The sequence below is a fragment of the Corapipo altera genome, unplaced genomic scaffold (genome assembly GCF_003945725.1).
Source record: "Corapipo altera isolate COAL_440 unplaced genomic scaffold, ASM394572v1 79, whole genome shotgun sequence".
NCBI classification, from domain to species: Eukaryota; Metazoa; Chordata; class Aves; order Passeriformes; family Pipridae; genus Corapipo; species Corapipo altera.
Window position 1 is genome coordinate 563573 of NW_020884927.1, and position 17726 is coordinate 581298.

Here is a 17726-nt window from a genome sequence, read left to right on the forward strand (position 1 = left end):
CACCAACTTGCAGGGTACAAGGAGTAAACCATACCTGCTAACATACCTGCTCACACACACACACACAGAGTACAGCCCTAGAAGACAGTCCTCCATAGCTCACCCCATCCATCCAACACCATCTCAGACACAGGATGGATCTGCACAACGGATCCTCTCTTGGGGGTCACAGTCTCCAGGCTGCCCCAAGGACTGCAGGCACCCTGGGAGCTCCCTCTCCAGCTCTGAAGGGGGTTCAGGTCACTCAGTGGGTGCTCAGCACCAGGCAAGTTGAAACCATATCCAGTAGTCTCTAGAAAAGATGCCAGCAGGCCTGACACTACTCCCCTTAAAGCAGCAGGGAAGAGGTTAAAAGAGAAGATTTATGGGCATATATCTCTGCCAGAACCACCAGGTGATCATGTGTACACATTTCTCTACTCTAAGACCTAATTTTCCACCATTTCCCTTGATTTGCTGTTCCTATTCTCCCATTTCCTTGATTTAGGGCCCAATTATTTCTTGTCCTCTTGCCAGTGAAACAAAATATTTCATAAGCACTCCTGCTGCCTCTCCCCACTCCCTCCCTTCCTTTGGATGCTGGTTTCAATGCCTGACTCATGCTTCGTGTTCTGTAAAATTTAGAGTATTTTAGTGAACACCTAACAATGATTTTACCATTTTTCTCAGTGATACAAATGGGATTTGGCACCAAAGAGCTTGCCGTTGGAACCTAAGTGACTCTGGGGCTGCCACAGCTCTGGCAAATCTTTGCAAACCAGTCCCTGGGGGTTGCCACCTGGACATGACTTCCTTCCAGTGAGTTCTGTCCTTTGATAGGGATGAGCCACACATCCTGGGCCGAGCTGGTGGTGACTCTGTGCTAGGACAGGGAGAAGGGCAATCAAAATGTATAGTTCACCCAGGACAGCCCCAGCCCTCCAGGGAAGAGTTGGGAGCTGCCATCCATACGCAAGGGAGTCCAGGGTCTGGTCCTTAAGGATATAGAAAAGCTCTGCCCTCATTAAAAGAAAAATAAAGAATAATGTCTCTGGTGGGTCCCCAGTCTAAACTTCTAAGCATAATCAAATCTTTCAAGTGGTTCATCCCAGTTGGACCCCTGGGACCCACCCCAAAACCATAGTAACGGACAGACTGGCTTCTGTCAGCCCACAGAGCACCAGTCCTTCAAAACATTCCCAGGGAAACACCCTCTCCTTCCCGTGGAACAATGGTTTTACAATAGATTTCCATCCTTCTTCCTCCCACTTGCCCAGGCTTGCACAATCACAGCACACGACATTTCTATAGCATCCTCCTACTAGTTCCCATAACCACATCCAAACTTGTCACAACACAACACAACCACGAAAAAGACAGTTAAAAGTTCTATTTCAATATTGCCAATCTTTCTCAAGGAGATGTATCCAAAATGTTAGGTGAGATGGAGCACAGATCAAATCAGAGGTTTCTTAGGCCACGAGCAAGGAGAAAAAGCTCAAGATTGCTCCAAATCATGTGGAACAAGGACTAAAAAATGGGTCTCCTCTATTCTCAACTCATGCAGACCCTCAGGAACTCAAAATTCCATGACCATGAGCTGCTTACCTCTAACTGCACAACACAGTTCCTTCAGCCTTCCCTTTCTCCTGAAAAAAAATAAGGAAACCACTCACTGGACATGGAGCCTTTCCATCCAAGCACCATCTGAAAAGTTTCAGATTTGAAAGTTGTAGCTCACCAGCTGGCTCTGACTCTGTTCACTCTCCAGAAGGGATGTCTCCAGCGATCTCAGTCCTTCCAGTGGTTGGCAGTAACGAGGAGGAAACGTCTGGAGAAGAGGATGAGGAAGAGGGGATAGAGCTTGGTACCCTTTTCCTAGTTATTTTGAGCTATGCCTGTTGTCTTCCCTCACACACATGATAACAGCACATGGAGAAGTGTCCAAACCTGATTTCATGCTCAGATTTGGGGTCAAGCAGGCAAGAGAGTTGGACACAAGGCAGGAGAGGCAGAGCCCTGTCAGAAACCAGGCCTTGAAACACTGCAATGGGAAGTCCTAAGAAGGTCAAAGCAACTGTTCACACATCCCAAAGCAGGCATGGGATTTGGTCTTCACACCCACCATGGCTGTTGGCAGCTTGTTCACACATCTCACAGAGCCTGGAGGACAAGCTGAGGCCTGTGATGCTGTTTAGCCACTCCAGACCTGCTGCTCTGTTATGGAGTTGGGCAGCTTCACTCCAAAAAGCTTCACAAAATAACTGACCACCAAATGCCACCAGAGTGAGGACGCTTCGGTCCTTGGTAACCCAGAAAAGGGCTGAGGTTCATTGAGGAGCTCTTTATCTGAATTTAAGAAGCAGAAAACTAGCCCTAGCTAGACACAGCAATTAAGAAGGGAAAAAAGGGGAGGAAGAAACCTGAGAAAGGCTCAGCAGATTGCCTTGTGCAAGGCGACAGTCTCTTCACAGCTGGGGCTATATAAGGCAAGACCCCCTCTATTTTGAGCATGCCCTGGGAAAAGCTTCTGGGACCCCATCTGCCATTCTGTGGGGCATCAAACCTGCTCTGGACTCCCTCTAAGGATCAGCCCAGCTGAGGGCCACTGAAAGCCACTTTCAGCCTGGGGAGGTTTGGGGATCAGCACCCCCCAGATCTGTAAAACCCGGAGCCTTTGGAGGACACCAACGAGGGTAACTTCATCCCTCTTCATAACTTGGTAGGATCAGCTCTCTAACTGCACTGGCCTGGGGGTTGGTAGATTAATGTCACTTTTCATTTATCACGTGGCTGTGGCAGGCTGGAAGCAACACCTCCAGGGGAGGCTGACTCATCCTAAGCACACTGTTTTCCATAGGGCCAGTCCTGTCCAGTAGATCAGCTTCCCTTCAAGCTACCCGTCAACCTAGCACAGGCTGGACAGCCCCTAAAGCTCACATACCACAGTTCATATTCCTGGCAAGTACCATCACAGGGCTTAAACCCCCAGAACAGGATTGGAAACAGTAAAACCTGGCCATTAGGGCAGTTTTATATGGGATAGATGTTCTATGTTGTAAATAGCGTTTGGAAGGACCATTACACCCCCTCCGCTGCCCTTCCTCAGAGGAAGGAAGATAAATGTCTAGATGGATGTTCATAGCCCAGGGCAAGGGAAATACATCCTCTGGAACAGCTGGGAGAAGTATTGGAGAGCAGAGACACACAGAGACTCTGCTCAGAGGCAGCACCATCAGCTTGCCCAGCACCAGTACACTGTCAGACCCAAACCCACCTGCAGCAAACCCACACCACAGCCTTTGAACCACTCTCCCAGCAGCTCAGGTGCTGAGATGTCAGGGAATGAGATGCTCATTACAGAGTCCAGCCCTGACCCTGGACAAAACAGCAGTGTCTGGAGTGGCTCAAGATAACAAGACTACCCTGCTGACAAAAGAAAGCTCTCCCATTTGATTTGACCACTCCAGGAGCACAGGAGGAACTGTGTGGTCCCCAGGGAGCTCACTAAGCCAGCATTGCTGTGGGAAACGGGTGTCTGTGCACCAGAGTCTAAATATAGCTTCAAAAAAAATAAAATCAGCCCATACTCTATCAGATCAAGAGAAAAGTGTTTGCAGGGTAAACCAAGACAGGAGTGCTTGCTTAGATTTATGGGGAGGTGGAATAACAAGTTGGAGAGGTCTGAACCCAATCCATCCCCTTGAGTGGAAGTGTAACTACATAACCCTGAAGTCCAGCTACAATTTCCTTTGCAGCCTGGCAAAATCCCAGAGGTCCCTCCAACATCAGCTACTCTGTGATTCTGTTGGATGCAGGATTCGTGGTACCCTATTTTGATGCTGGGAATAGGAGGGATATGGTTAGGGCCACAGCAGATCCTCTATCACTTGTCCCACCTCATCTGATTGAATCCAAACCTTTGTTAGAAAGGAGCTCCAGCAGTTTCCCCAAAAGGAGCTGTTAAAAGACATTTACAGCCTTGGAAGAGTAGATGTCCACCAGAGATCAGTTTTTCCATTCATTTATGGGATGGATCAGATGAAAAGGAACAGGGGCAACACAAACCTTAAAACCACGCAGGTCCTCAAATGCTGAAACATTTCCCAGCCTTTTCATTGCTAGATTGGGGAAAAAAAGAGACAGCGGGGAAGAAAGATGTTTGGTTTACTGGACGCTCCTAATCGAGCTCCAGCGTCTAGGATCAAAGATTAGTTGATTAAAATCCAATTTCAAAGCTTATTAACTTTTGAATGAGAAATGCTGCTATGGTGAGCTTACTCGGGCAGGCTATTTCTGGCTTGGCAGAAGTGGCTGGCAGGGAAAAACAGCTCTTTGCTTATCAGCACCCAGCTTAGACCCAGATGAGGCAGGAGGATTTCACCTCCTCAGAACACTTTAAATCAAGACCAAATGAACAGAGGGACTTCCCTTAAGCTAGATATTAAAACCACCTGGGCATTTCCCCTTCACACCATCACAGCTTGTTTGAAAACCACGCAGAGCCTTTGTGTTGCTTTGCTAAATTACCCAAAATTCACTTCCCTGCAAGGTATTCTGGTCAGGCTGAAAAGTGACAGCTCTGACACGAAGTCTCTGTGTATCTTCAGCCCATGTCCTCCTTGCCCAAGCAGCTCCTTGTTCTTACCACCACAACCAGCTCCATCCCAAAGCACAAGGCGCAAGAAAACCTTGGCTCTGCCAGCGGAGGGAGATGACAAGCCAAGCTGAGATCTGCTTGCCACAGGGTTTTATCCTGAGGGACATAATCCCAACTCCTACCCTAAGAACCCTCCAGGAACCCAAAGTATGTTTTAAACAATGCAAGATATGGCATCATTTAGGTTAGAAGAGATCTCTAAGATACAGGGTGGACCTGTGTCCTGGAGCTTCGGAGCTGAACATATTCCTTGTCCTAAGGACAAATGAGGGTTAAACACTGCCCTTTGGGGAGCCAGTTCATCCCATCCTCTCCTGTGTGAGCTACACATCACAACACTGCTTGCAGAAAGTTTCCCCAGCCTCTCTGCTCTTTCGTGGACACAACGACTGTAAAGATGAGAACTGAATCACACAATTCCATAGCAAACTTTTTCAGGTGCCTGTTTTTCCCCCTCAAGTACACAGTTTTGCAGAACATCTCTCATCCAGGGAAACAGTATTTAAGGCCACCTGTGCCCAAACAATGGGCTTCATCTCCTGTGCTGAAGGGACTGAGTTTATCAGCTGAATACAGCCACTGTCTAGATCAGCTGTTGATGGGGACTCAGACCTGTATGGCAAAGGTGGCAGCTGTGAAGCATCAAGGTCTGGGTTTGACTCTTGTCCTGCTCACACTGAGACACGTGACGGATCCTCAAAAAGCAGCAGAACAAGCAGAGGTTAACACCAAAGTGTGGGGAGCTGAAAGCAATTTGTGCTATTGTACATTAAAGAGGGAAGGCAGCAGGCAGTCTGGGTGACCAAGTTCGCTTTGAAGAGCGGTTGGTGACAGCTCCGTGACAAATACCTTGTCTCTCTGGGAGGCTCAGTAGCTTTTTTCCCCGTCTCCTGCTCCGCTCCAGCAGACACTGCCCAGCACAGCGTGGCTGAAGGAGCTCCACTGCACCACAGGCCTTTCACACCCAGCTCCAAACAGCCATCAGACCAGGAAATGACACAGCAAACAGCGACGTGGCCCTGGTTCAATTAAATCTTATCTTTAACCAAGGAAAAAGGAGAACAGCCTTACAACCTGCCACCGGTACACACAAAGTAGGTAGGAGCTCTTCAAAAGGATTTCTGCTCCTGCAGATCAGGCACAGGCTTTCAGAAGAGGAAAATCAGTTATTTCCACACGTCTTTTTGCAACACTCAACCAGGTTCCTGCAACACATAACGCCTCTGGGGAAGGGAGCAGTGTGGACAGCACAAACCACAGGCCCTCCTGTTCCTGCCAAACCCTGAGCACAATAGGGAGAGAAAAGGGTATAGCAGCAAATTCCACCTGTACATGTGCACAGCAGGGATCTAGTCTCTGAAACTGAGCCCACAGAAAACTCTGAATAGAGAGAAAAATGTTGGTAGAAAACGTAGTAGCATCAGACCTCGCTGCTGGTGGTGAAACAGTCACTGCCTTGGGGAAAGAGCGTGTGTTTCTCCCCTAAACTGTGCAGAGGTTGGAAAGGCACAAAGTTTTTTCTATAAAAAACAGCTTTTCACTTAAACTACCTCTACCACCAGATTCTGACTCTCCTGTTGTGCAACCTATGCCACCACACCAGCCAAAAGGGCCAAGGGTCCCCACACAGCCTGGGAAAGGGCCAGGAAGTCAGCAGAAGTTTGGAAGTGCCATCCTTGACCTCCACTGCACGCTCCCAAGACCAGTGACCCTGCTCCCTCCTGCCAGCTTACCCCATGTATTCCAGCAGCAAACCACAACCAAGCTGTGAAACAACACTTGGAAGCAAAGACAACACCAGATCAGCCAGGCAAACACTGAGGAGAGGTGACAGTAACAAGGAAGGTTATGTTTAGCCTCACATCTGTGCTGTTCGGAGGCTGTCTTCGCAGGGAGGAAAAAAAATAGCTTAAGAATAAATCTTTTACTTGGAAAACATCCAGCCTGGGAATAAAAAACAAGAGTCTAAGAGAATGAGTAATTGAATGGAGAGAGATTGTTGAACAGGAGAGGTCAGGGGATGCAGGGAGCACACGCAGGACCACCAGCACAGGGAAGATTTGGGGAAAACAGCCATCCTTGGGGCAGACAGACATGCCCCTGCACCCCTTGCCTGGCTTTCTCACCAGGGTCATCTTCTGAAGGGGAAAGAAATGAAGTCCTGTGCTGTTTCCACTTCTCACAGACACTCCCACCCCCCCTAACAGAGGGAAACAGCTTCATTCTTCCCTGAACTCTTCCACCCCAAAGCCCAGCAGAAAGCCAGATGCCAGGCAGGAACTAGGAGCTCCAGGTGAAGGTAGCCCAATGTGGAACACATGCAAAGTCACCAAAAACAAGTCTCAGTCTGGAACCAGCCTCTTCCCACAGCAGCCTAACATCACAGAGACCACCTGCACCTCCTCTGAAATGCCCCAGTACTTCCCTCTCTCTCCTCATTCAGCCCCATCACACCAGGTCCCACCTGGATCACATCCTATTGCAACAGCAAGTGTCAGCAGAGCAGTAGAAAGGCACCAGCTCAAGCACGTGACTGCAAGCACATTCCCACCTGGTCTTCCAGTGTTCCAGCATGCACCAGGAGTCAACACATCATGGCAGCAATAGAATCCCTCCCTGCCCACTGCACTCCAGTCCCAAGAAAGCAACATCATGCTCAGATAAAATTCCACGCAACCAACCACCTGGGCCACACAATCCACCTCCAGACAGGCTTGCCAGGGATATTTCCCTATTACTGCTTCAAAGCCAAGTGACAGATCTGAGCCCCACTGCTTTACAGGTGGCTGCAAATCCAATTTCCTCCCCAAAAAACTAGGCATGTTTCCACCTGCCTCTACCCCACGTAAGGATGGAGCGACTGGCCGAGAGATGAGCCCAAACACCACTTAGCATTAACCCTCCACGTTCAAATCAGAAACCCAAATCTCTAATTTACTTTATCCTGAAGTCACTTAAATGTAAGCATCACTTCAGGTCCTACTTGTGTATTTATTTTTTCTGGTTGCAGATATAATTGTTGTACTAAGGGCAGCGGAGCTGTGATTATAAATACCCCAACTCCCATGCCTATGTATGTGCAGGCACGCGTCCACACACGCTCCTTCTCCTACCTCTTGAGAAATGGGTCTGTTCCGCTTTCTTCTGCTACTGATAAAATATTGATTAGGGAATTTGAAAATTTGAAATGATTTAGGAGTCCCTGGATGGGAAACGTAATGTACTGTGCCGGTCGCATTATGAGCCATCCATCACCTGTCAGCAAGCAGCAAGAATGTGACAGAATCAATACAAACGTGTCTGAAGATGGGTTTAATTCATTTCCCTTCCCCCTCGGGCCATGGCTGGAGCATCCCAGCTAGAGGAGGAGAAGGGAGGCTCGGTAACACCAGCCCAACCTCAACCCACCCAAAATGCAAAGGGGTCAAACCTCTTCCTTGGCAGCCCGACCACATCAGGGCCAAGGGCCAGGGTGGGTAACCTTGGCCACGCTCCCCAGGGAGTATGGCCGGGTCAGGCAGCCAGGAATTGCTAAATGAGACCCTGAGGGCTGCATTCAGCTGCCCCTGTGCCCTTAGGTGGTGTGGGGTACCAAGATCTCCACGTGGGTCACAGCTCCTGCATAGCTCCTACTGAGGCTGCTTTGACTGACTCAGGCATGTTGTTATTTATCTGTAAACACCGCCCCTCCCATGGCTGGTAATTCCAGCCTCTCCCAGAATTAAATCCAGCACACTTTACCCCATGGAACACTCCCAGGCACTATTCTGCTTTTGGAGGGACCAGACTGGGCAGAAGGCAGTATGAATCCCTCCTTGCTTCCCTACTTCCCTTCTGCATCTCCCACCTTCAGTCAGCAAGGCCCAATCCAGCTCCTCGTTACACCACAGAGCTTGTTCCTTAAGTAGTGTTGTTCTTACTATTGAGAGCTTTAAAATAAAATAAAAAAAGGAAGGGGGCAGAACCCACCCGTAGGGCCATGTATCATCCTCCCGCATTTTGCGGATGGATTCAATTGGCCTGTGATCCTATTTTGCAGATTCCCTTGGAGCACTGTAATTCATCCTGCAAGGCATTGCAAATGAGACCGGACAGAGCATTGGAGGAATGACAGGAGCTGAGCTCCCCAGGAGCAGGGAGGGTGAGCAGGCAGGCCATTGCTCATGTGTTATTAGAGTTAATTATTCCGAGGGCACACCACAGGAGCTGATGGCAGCACAAGGGCAGCACAAACAAGGCCAACAGAGTGGCTGCTCCCAAAAGCTGCTTCTCAGCTCAAGCCAGCCCACTGAGGACTGCAATAGGCAGCAGCATTAACCCTGGCTGCAGAACACACGGTGTGCCACGTGGGATGGAGTCAGGGAAAAGGGGATGTTCCACAGCACAAGACACCCTCTGACCTGCCAGCTGAGGGGTGGAAGACCCAACAGCCTGCTGGGTGGGAGCAGTGAGGATCTCCAAGCTTCCCCCTTGACTCTCTCTTCATCCCAACAAAAAGAGGACAGCACTGGCCAACGGATACAGGAGCAAACACTCATCTTTCGGGCAGCATTTTTCTCCTCTGTTCTTCTGCTGTTGATGTGGCTGCAGGTATGGCTTCCTGGACACAACTTTCTCATTTATTTTGATTTTAATTCCATTATTTAACAGACTGCAAAATCCTTGGTCTCAACTACTGCGACTGTGCAATTCACTCTGGATACGTCCCTTCTACCTCACCGTCCCTAATAGACTCCATAAACGGTTTCCAAATCCAGCAGAAGTGGTCTATTTGCTGCCTAGTATACCATGTAATCTTTTGCAGAGGTGGTATTGATCTTATTAAACCTGCAGCCTTTGAGTCCTCAGATGTATCTGAGCATTTGCTCTCCTACAGCAAAGAGCCTCTTCCAGCCCCACAGCAAGGCGCAGTTCTGGCACCAGCCCACCCTGACCCGGAGACGAGACGATCACTGCATTCCTGAGAACAATTTAATAGTCAGTAGAGCCATGACCGTAGGGTACTTAGTCAGAAGCAATACCTCGTCTCAAAAAGAAATGTCTGAGTCATTTTAACTGTAAGGGACAGAAATTAGGGACTAATTCAGGCCGTAACAGGTACTGAATGCTGAGCTCAGAAGCAGCTCTGCTTGTGGCTAATGGATTTTGCACAGTGAGACTGGCTCAGGGCTCTCAGCTCATGGCTCCAGGATGCTCACAAGACCCACTCGCAGCTGCTTTGCCAAATTTTCCTCGCCCATCCACAAAGGGAGAAACTCATGAGATTATTTGCACGGTCCCTCTCCAAACAAGCAACCCTTCCCACAGCACACAGGCTGGCTTCAGATGAGAGAGGAGAGGCTGTAGGAGGCTGGGCAAGGAAAGAGGCATTAAGATGCAAAGCACAAAGTTGGAGCTCTCTAAAAATATATACATATACACACACACATCTGTATACACGGTACACGAAGCTCACCTTCTTGGAGGGAAGGCAGCACCACGGTGTGCTGGGAAGGCAGAGGCGTAGAGCACAGTCTAAGCAGATGTTTACCTGCCAGAACATCAGCGCTGGGTTATGTTCCCAGGCTGCCCTGGCAGCGACATCCAAGGAGAGGACAGATGGCAGCTCCACAGCGGAGTGTTAGGACCATGACTAGTGTCTTTCCTCTAGACAAGGCTCTGGTGCTGCCAGCTTAGAGCAGTCACTGAAGGAGGGGGTGATAAGTGGCCACTGTCTGGCCCAGAGGCACTGGGGTGCCGAGCAGAGGGGAGAAGGAGGCACAGCTTCCACCCCTCCGACACTCACACCGACCCAGTTGTGTCAGCCCCTCTTGTCAGCACATCCGTCACCGCGCCGGCTCCCGACGGGGCCGCAGGACCCGGGAAGGTGACTGCACATGTTGGATTATTTGTCTTCTCAGGTTGTTGGGACAAGGAGTCTGACAGCCCTATTAGTTATCTCGCAAAGCAGAGCCCGAACACATCCTCAGAGAGGGGGACAGGGAATAACCCCAAGGAACAGCAGAACACCAAAGCCACAGGGCTCCCATCTCCCCAGGGAAAGGCAAGGCAGCAGTACAGCCTGAGAACTGAAATCCTTAGTACATGGGGAAGAGCTCTGGAAGCTGAAGCTTTCACTCATCACCTGTCATCTTTCCTTAGCCAAGAGTGAGTTGCTTCTGTTAACGGGCAGGGATGATCCCACACCTTTGGCACTGACCTTTTCGAGCCCTGTCCTGGGATGTGCCCAGGTCAGGATGTGCTGGGAGACCTAGACTATTCCTGCACCAGCCCAAACTAACCCTAGTCTTCAAGAAGGCACAGCATTGTTCTGGGAACCAGCCACCCACACACACACACACACTGCTGTGAGGAAGAAATATTGATCCAACAGCCCGAAGTAGTCATCCACACCTACATGATGCCCACACACCCTGGAAGCAGCAGGTAGGGACATGGAGCTCTCTCTACACCAGAGGAGAACTGGGATGTATACAACAGCTCATCAAGGCACTCAAAGCACCAGGCACAGAGGTTGGATGACTAAGAAGTGTACTACAAGTCTTCAGGACACATCAGTGGGAGGTGTTGCTTCAAGAAGACAGCAGAAGCGCCTTGCTCCCAAAACTGCCAAACCCGTGCTTCTTCAGCCAGTACAAGTGTTTCCAGTGCACACCTACACCCAGGTCGGGCATCAAGGCAACTCCTGGTTCCCATCTGAGCCGATTTTTAGGTAGGGATCTCCACATGAGTGATTATAACCCAGCTAATCACTGTCACTCAAGGCTGCCCCCCTGCCCTGCCAGTATCTCCAGCAGAGCAGGATCCCAGCCAGCACCAGGTCCAGGATCTTCCCCAGCCTTTCAGGATACAGCGAGAAGCCAGAGACCAAGCAATGGCTTTGTAAAATGGAGCATGTCGTGGGTGGAGAGGAGGGGAAACAGCTCTTTGAGCTAGTAATTTCAATTGCCTTGGGAAAACAGGTTGTTAAAATGATAGAAATAAATGGGTTGTTTGAGCAGCCTCAGAAATGCTTTCAGAAAAAGCTTCCAGGTAGGAACATTGATTGCAAATACTTATTAACTGCTCCTTCATTATCAAAAAGAGATGTCATACATATGTTTACATATTTTGATGCATTTTTATTAATCCCACTTACTGTTTAATTCTCTAAACCTGCCCAGAAGAACTGTCACCGAGCAACTCCCTAAACACAGCCTCAACTTCTGCACAGGGAGGCGTGGGCACTGGAGGAGTCACTCGAGCATCTGCCTGTACTGAGGAACACATGGCACCAGTCTTAGACCTGAAACGGCTCTTTTGATCCTGGCCTCCCAAAAAAGGGGGGGTGGGGGTGGTGTCTCACTTCAGAGGAAGTGTGGTAAGGTCACTTACCCACCCTTGGCCACTCGTGACAGCCGTCAGCCAAGGGACTGTAGGTCCCTCTAACTCCCTCCTGTCTCCCACAGCAACCGAGTTGATGCTAATGCAAAGAGCTGAACAGAAGGTGGAACGTGGAGGTGTTTTCCCAGGACATTTCTCCAGCTCCTAGCAGCCCAGCACTTACAAACTCCCAAGCTGTAAATCGCTTCAGGGCTGTCTTTAGGCTCATCATCAAGAGTTATCTGCCATGAAATTGCCAAGTTCCTTTTTAAAGGTTCATGATATTTTTCTGGCTGCCACAAAATCTCAGGACAAGTTTCCAGGGCTGAATTAGTTCCCACACACACAGAGCATGTAAAGCTATTTGATTTAAACCTGCAGTCCATTATTTTCCTACCCTGTCGGAAACAACAGACAATTTCCTCCTAATCACCTTTTTGGGTGATTTTATTGGTGTCTCAAGTCCTCCTCATTGATATCTTTTCCAAGTTGGTGAGTCCTGACCTAGGCTACCCTCAGATGGGAGCTGAGACACCATGAAGTTACATAAAGCACAGCTCCTTGCTCTTGCCAGTCTCTTCTCCAGCAGCAACATCAGCGGGAGCGATGCCCTGTGGTGGGATAAGTGTTCTCCTCTGGGGCTCCTCACTGGAGCTGCTCTTCCCACAGAGAACCTGAAGGTCTGTTTATTTTAAGCAGGGCTTGGGACATGCCCAGGCAGAGGACAGGCAAGGAGGATCCCTGCCCCAAGTCACTGCTTCAACTAGAGATAAGATTTCCCTCCGAGGGAGGGACACAAATCCTCACCTCCTGGCTACTTGGTTTCTGTCCAAAGCAGAGGCATCCTGCTGATAGCCAGATCCCTGCAGGCTTCCACAGCCTCCATCCCCCTGCTGGAAGCAGTGGGTCCTGCCTGCCTTCCCTTCCAGTAATCCTGCCTGAGGACTGCAATGTTCCAGCCCCAGACTGCCCTCCGAGTACCAGAGATGCTGGTACGGTCTGCAAGCTCCACCTGCCACAGAGATCACAGCCAGCCCACGAACACACTGTTTTCAAAAGCAGCAAAGTGCTGCTGAAAACCCCGGCGTGCCGCCGAGTCGCGGATTCTTCATCATTAGCACCTCGTCAAAGAGCCCGCACGGCACAGCCGGGGCTCGCAGGAGCAAACGGGAAATGTCCTCTCTCTCCACGCACGGCTGTTACAGAACGCTTTGTCAGCAGGGGAAACCCAGCAGGGCCCAAAGCAGCGGGGCTCACAGGTGCAAACCGGCAGGCACAGCACATCCCGTGGCCTGCATTCCCTGGCAAACACCTTCTACCAGCTCGAAAAAAAGCAGTTGCAGTTTTCTACACACGTTGCCTCAGTGCTCTGTTTTCCACACTATTAGAGTAAAGGCACCGGGGCACAGCAACCAGATGTGTTTGGGCACTGAGCTGTAGGCCCTCAGCATCTCTGCAGGGTCCCAGAATGGATCCAAACTCTTTGCTACAAAAGCTCAAGTCACCTGTTGGCCAAACCCAGGCTTATGCCTCAGCCACACACCTTGTAGACACCTCTGCCAGACAGCACAACATATTAGGCCCAGAATGCCATTTCTGTGTAGTTCAATCCTAATCCAGCACCTACAAATCCCACTGAGAAGTGAGACAGAGCATCTCTTTTACCAGCAGCCAAGCACACCCAAAGCTTTGGGCTTGTCTGTACAGCCCATGCAGTATTTCCCCCACAGAGAGAACACAGTGGCAGGCCTTTCCACACACACAGACCTTATCCCTCCCTCACTGCAACTACGTGGTCCCAGGGGCCTTAATTATCCAGCATCCTTCTCGCAGGGAGCTGCTCCCAGGGAACATTTGCATGTTCGACTCCTCTGGACAGGTTCCGAGGCAGGCAGCTAATCCTCTCCCAGGTCTCAGTGTCATATCAATTTCCCCGTTCGAAGCTGAGCTCTCTCCATCAGGGGTTTTAAACTAATGAGACACACCAAGGCCTTCAACTCTGGGAATATCAAATGCAGTAGGATTCGGTTTCGTTTGATTTTCATGTGGTTTTCCCTCTGTAATTAACACCAGACAGCATCCAACTTCTCTTCACCCTACCAATAGATACCATCTCTGCTCAAGACAAGCATGACAGGAAAGATGATGCTTTTACCCTATGCACCCAAAGGTTTCTAGTAATTTTTTTTTTTTTGCTTTTTTCTCCCCTCCATGAATATAATCCACATCCTCAAAGTCATCTTCAGACCTTTAAATCTCCAAGAGCAGTGGCACAGATCCCTCAGGGCTCACAGGTACAGCAGCCCCTCCCGCTTCTTACTCCTAAGGATTATGCTCCAGAACACAGGCAAAAGCTTTGAGAGGATTTGGGAGGTCAGTTTTTCCTAAGATCCTTAGGGGGCTGAGGGTCTCCAGTGTGCCCTAGCAAAGATGAAAAGTATGAATCATAGAATCACTAAGGTTGAAAATGACCTCTAAGACCATCAAGTCCAGCTGTATCTGTATCCATGTGCATCCTTCCCTAATGCACCCCATTAGTCTTCCTACTGCAGCAGGTTTTCCACACTGCTAAGACACAACAGCTTGCACTGGCCGTAGGCTTGGAGATCACACAGGCCAACACCCACCTTTTTTTAAGCCTAAATGAGCTCAGTTGTGCCACATCCAGCAGGATGTGCCAGAAAGGCAGTGCTCCTTTTGATTCAGAGGAGTTTGGAATGGTCTCCCAACATAGCAAGGGGCTGCACAGCAATATAACATGGTCAGGAAGGGGCAGTTCCTACAGGCACCAGCATTTGAAGGTTTTGAGGGAAACGTGTATATTTGAGTGCCCATTACTAAAACCAGGCACTGCCAAAATCTTATGGCCTCAGTTCAGCAGAAATCCCTGCAGAAAGGGCTCCCCTGCAACCTCTATAGCCAGGGAACACCTGAGGCGGGAGGGGAAGATACTGCTCTAAGCAAAAGCAGAGGCAAGTCAGGTCTGCATTACGCCAGGAGAGAAGCAGATCCTTCTTCACAGACAGGAAAATAAGAGTCACCAACCCTCTTCCCCACACAGCTTGACCCTGGGCTCTCACTGCAGGAGCCACAGAAGGGTTCAGAGCAAGATTTGTGGCTCTCTCTCTCTCTGTTTATCTTTTGGGGAGCAATTTTGCTGCCATTCGAGCACAGATATTAAATATACTCTTTTTAAAAGCACAGTGTACTCTGTGATATATTCCACAATTGCACATAAAAAGCTTCTTTTTTCAAAAAAAACAATTGTTTTATTCCCAAAAGCTCAGTTATCCTGACTTTTCCACACAGGGTAACAGAAGCTGGAAAGGACTTGCCTGGGCTAAAGCAGCCTTGAGATTTAAGATCATGCTCTTCACTTGTACATATATAACAGCCACATCCCATTCCTAATGGTGATTTCCATACCAGTAGCCCAAAAAGACCTTTTTTAATACAAGTTGCATCGCATCTGCCCTCTCCCCAATTCCACCTCGGAAAACTTAAGTTCTGTTAACCAGATCATTTGCCACCTGAAGCTGCAACCACCAAACTCTCCTGCACCTGCAGCACCCAAAACATGCCCATGGATGTCTGAGGGATGGATCCCTCCCTTGCTAATGCTCATGGTGCTGTGCCCCTGCTTTGGAAAACACCAGCCCAGCCTCGTGTTGCTGTGACAGGAGCCTGCAAGTTCTGAGTCCTGAGCAGCACCTCGGACTAGAGTTCACCAACACTTTATTATCACTCCATCATGGTGTTCCCTGCGCTGCCCCGCAGCTCCAAATGAGCCCTCCACGGCCGTGACAGCGCCACAGGACCACCGGGGTTTCATTAATATTCATGTCCCAGTGACACTCCAGCGAGCAAGGAAAGCTCGTTTTCGCCGGCACATCATTAAACAGAGGGAAATGAGTGACCTCGTAAGACCAGCTGCCTCACCGATGTCACCGGGAGCTGAAGGGACAGAGACAGGGTCATCACCCAGCACTTCTTTTAATAAATAACAGCTCTAAATGAGCGTGGCCTTGCCATGCCCTGCGGGACCCACGTGGGACTGAAGCATCACGCCCAGAGATGCCCGAACTGCAATGCCGGGCACGGCAGTGCCTCCTCTCAGCTATCCTGACAGCAGGATGCTGCCGGAGGAAGCAAAATCCAGCAGACCAGGTGTGTAATTCTGAATTAAATCACTGCTTTGGGCACAGTCAGCCCAGCCCAGGGAACACACGCACCTCCCTCTAAGGGCGGTAGCGTTTAGGAGCACCCCAGGGCTTCCTGGAAGCATCCCAGCTCAGGGTGTTGAGCAGAGAGCTTCCCCAGGCAGCACTGCAGCACTCCACGTGCAGAGACTGGATCTCGGATTACAGACCCTAATTGCTGCCATCAGTCACGGTAACAATTAGCATCAGGTTAATGCATTTCCACAGCTCTCAGGAGAGGACGGGGAAGAAAAAGGGAATCTTAGTCCCGGTTTACCTCGAGTTCACCGGGAGGCCATGAGAAAGCAACTCACGGGCAAACCTTCCAGGCACCCAGGTTCCCCCAGGATTCCTCCAAATAAACCAAAGCCCCACAGGAAAAAAATCTGCTCCTCCAGCCCCCCTAGTCCAAGCAGACAGACTACCTCCACGTTTCCACAGGAAAAACCTAATGGAAGATCACCTCTCACAAAAAACCGAGACACCACCATCACCCACAGCCTCTTTGTTTTTTAGTTCCTTCATTGATGTTGATCCCCAACTCGGGTGCACCAGGTAAGGCTGATTTAGCCTCTAATCTTTTATGACTCTTGATCTCCAAACCCCCTGGAATGGAGAGTGCAACAGGCCACGTTCAAGCAAGGAACCTCCTGAGCCCCGTGTGCATGGCTGCACACTAAGCTGCCTCTATGGGGATTTGCTTACTTATACTCTACTCCAGAAAACTTTTGCTATCTGACTCCTTATAACCTCGGGGATCAAGTGTAGAGTCAGAAACTAAAGATCTGAGGAGCAATCCTAAAAACACAGGATTTATTTCTAAAATTATTTGCCAGATCTGCAACTTCCTCAAGCAAGAAAAAGCCCTGCATTTACCATTTTCCTCCAAAAAAGAGACTGCCTGAGGAACAGGACAAACCATGTTCAGTCTTGGAAAAGCAGGATGTTTAAAGCCCGAGGTGAGAGATTTACACACTCACAGCCTCTTTAAATCAGCTCAAAGGCCTGGGGGGCTGCAAAAAGCCTGTACAAAGCCAAAAGGCAACAACACACTGCCCCCTTCCAAAGGGCTGCCCAAAGCATCCTGCAGCTGGGACTGAGGGACACAGAGGTTTGTGGGTGCAGGGCTGCAGCACACAGGGCTGTGAGACACACAGCAGGGTGAGGGTCCCTCTCCCTGCACCCACAGCGCAGAAGCACCCCAGAACTAAGAGCCCCATCCTCAGGAAACTCACCGGAATTGTGTGTTGCAGTCAGCCCGACTCACACCAGCACAGCATCCCGGGCTCAGCCGGTCACTCCCAGCTCTGCAGTCCTGGGAGCCAAACCTGGAGGCAAGCGACCCTGGCAAGAGGGAAAACCAGGTGGGGGCACCTATATCTACCCAGGCAGGTGCCCCGAGTTTGCATCAACCTCAATACTCTGTTTTTATTAAAAGCCAACAGCCCCAGCGCTGCAGAGGCTGCGGGTCTGGGGGAGTTTTAAAGCCACCTGCACGTTCACCCGCTGCCCCCTGCCCTCCCCGG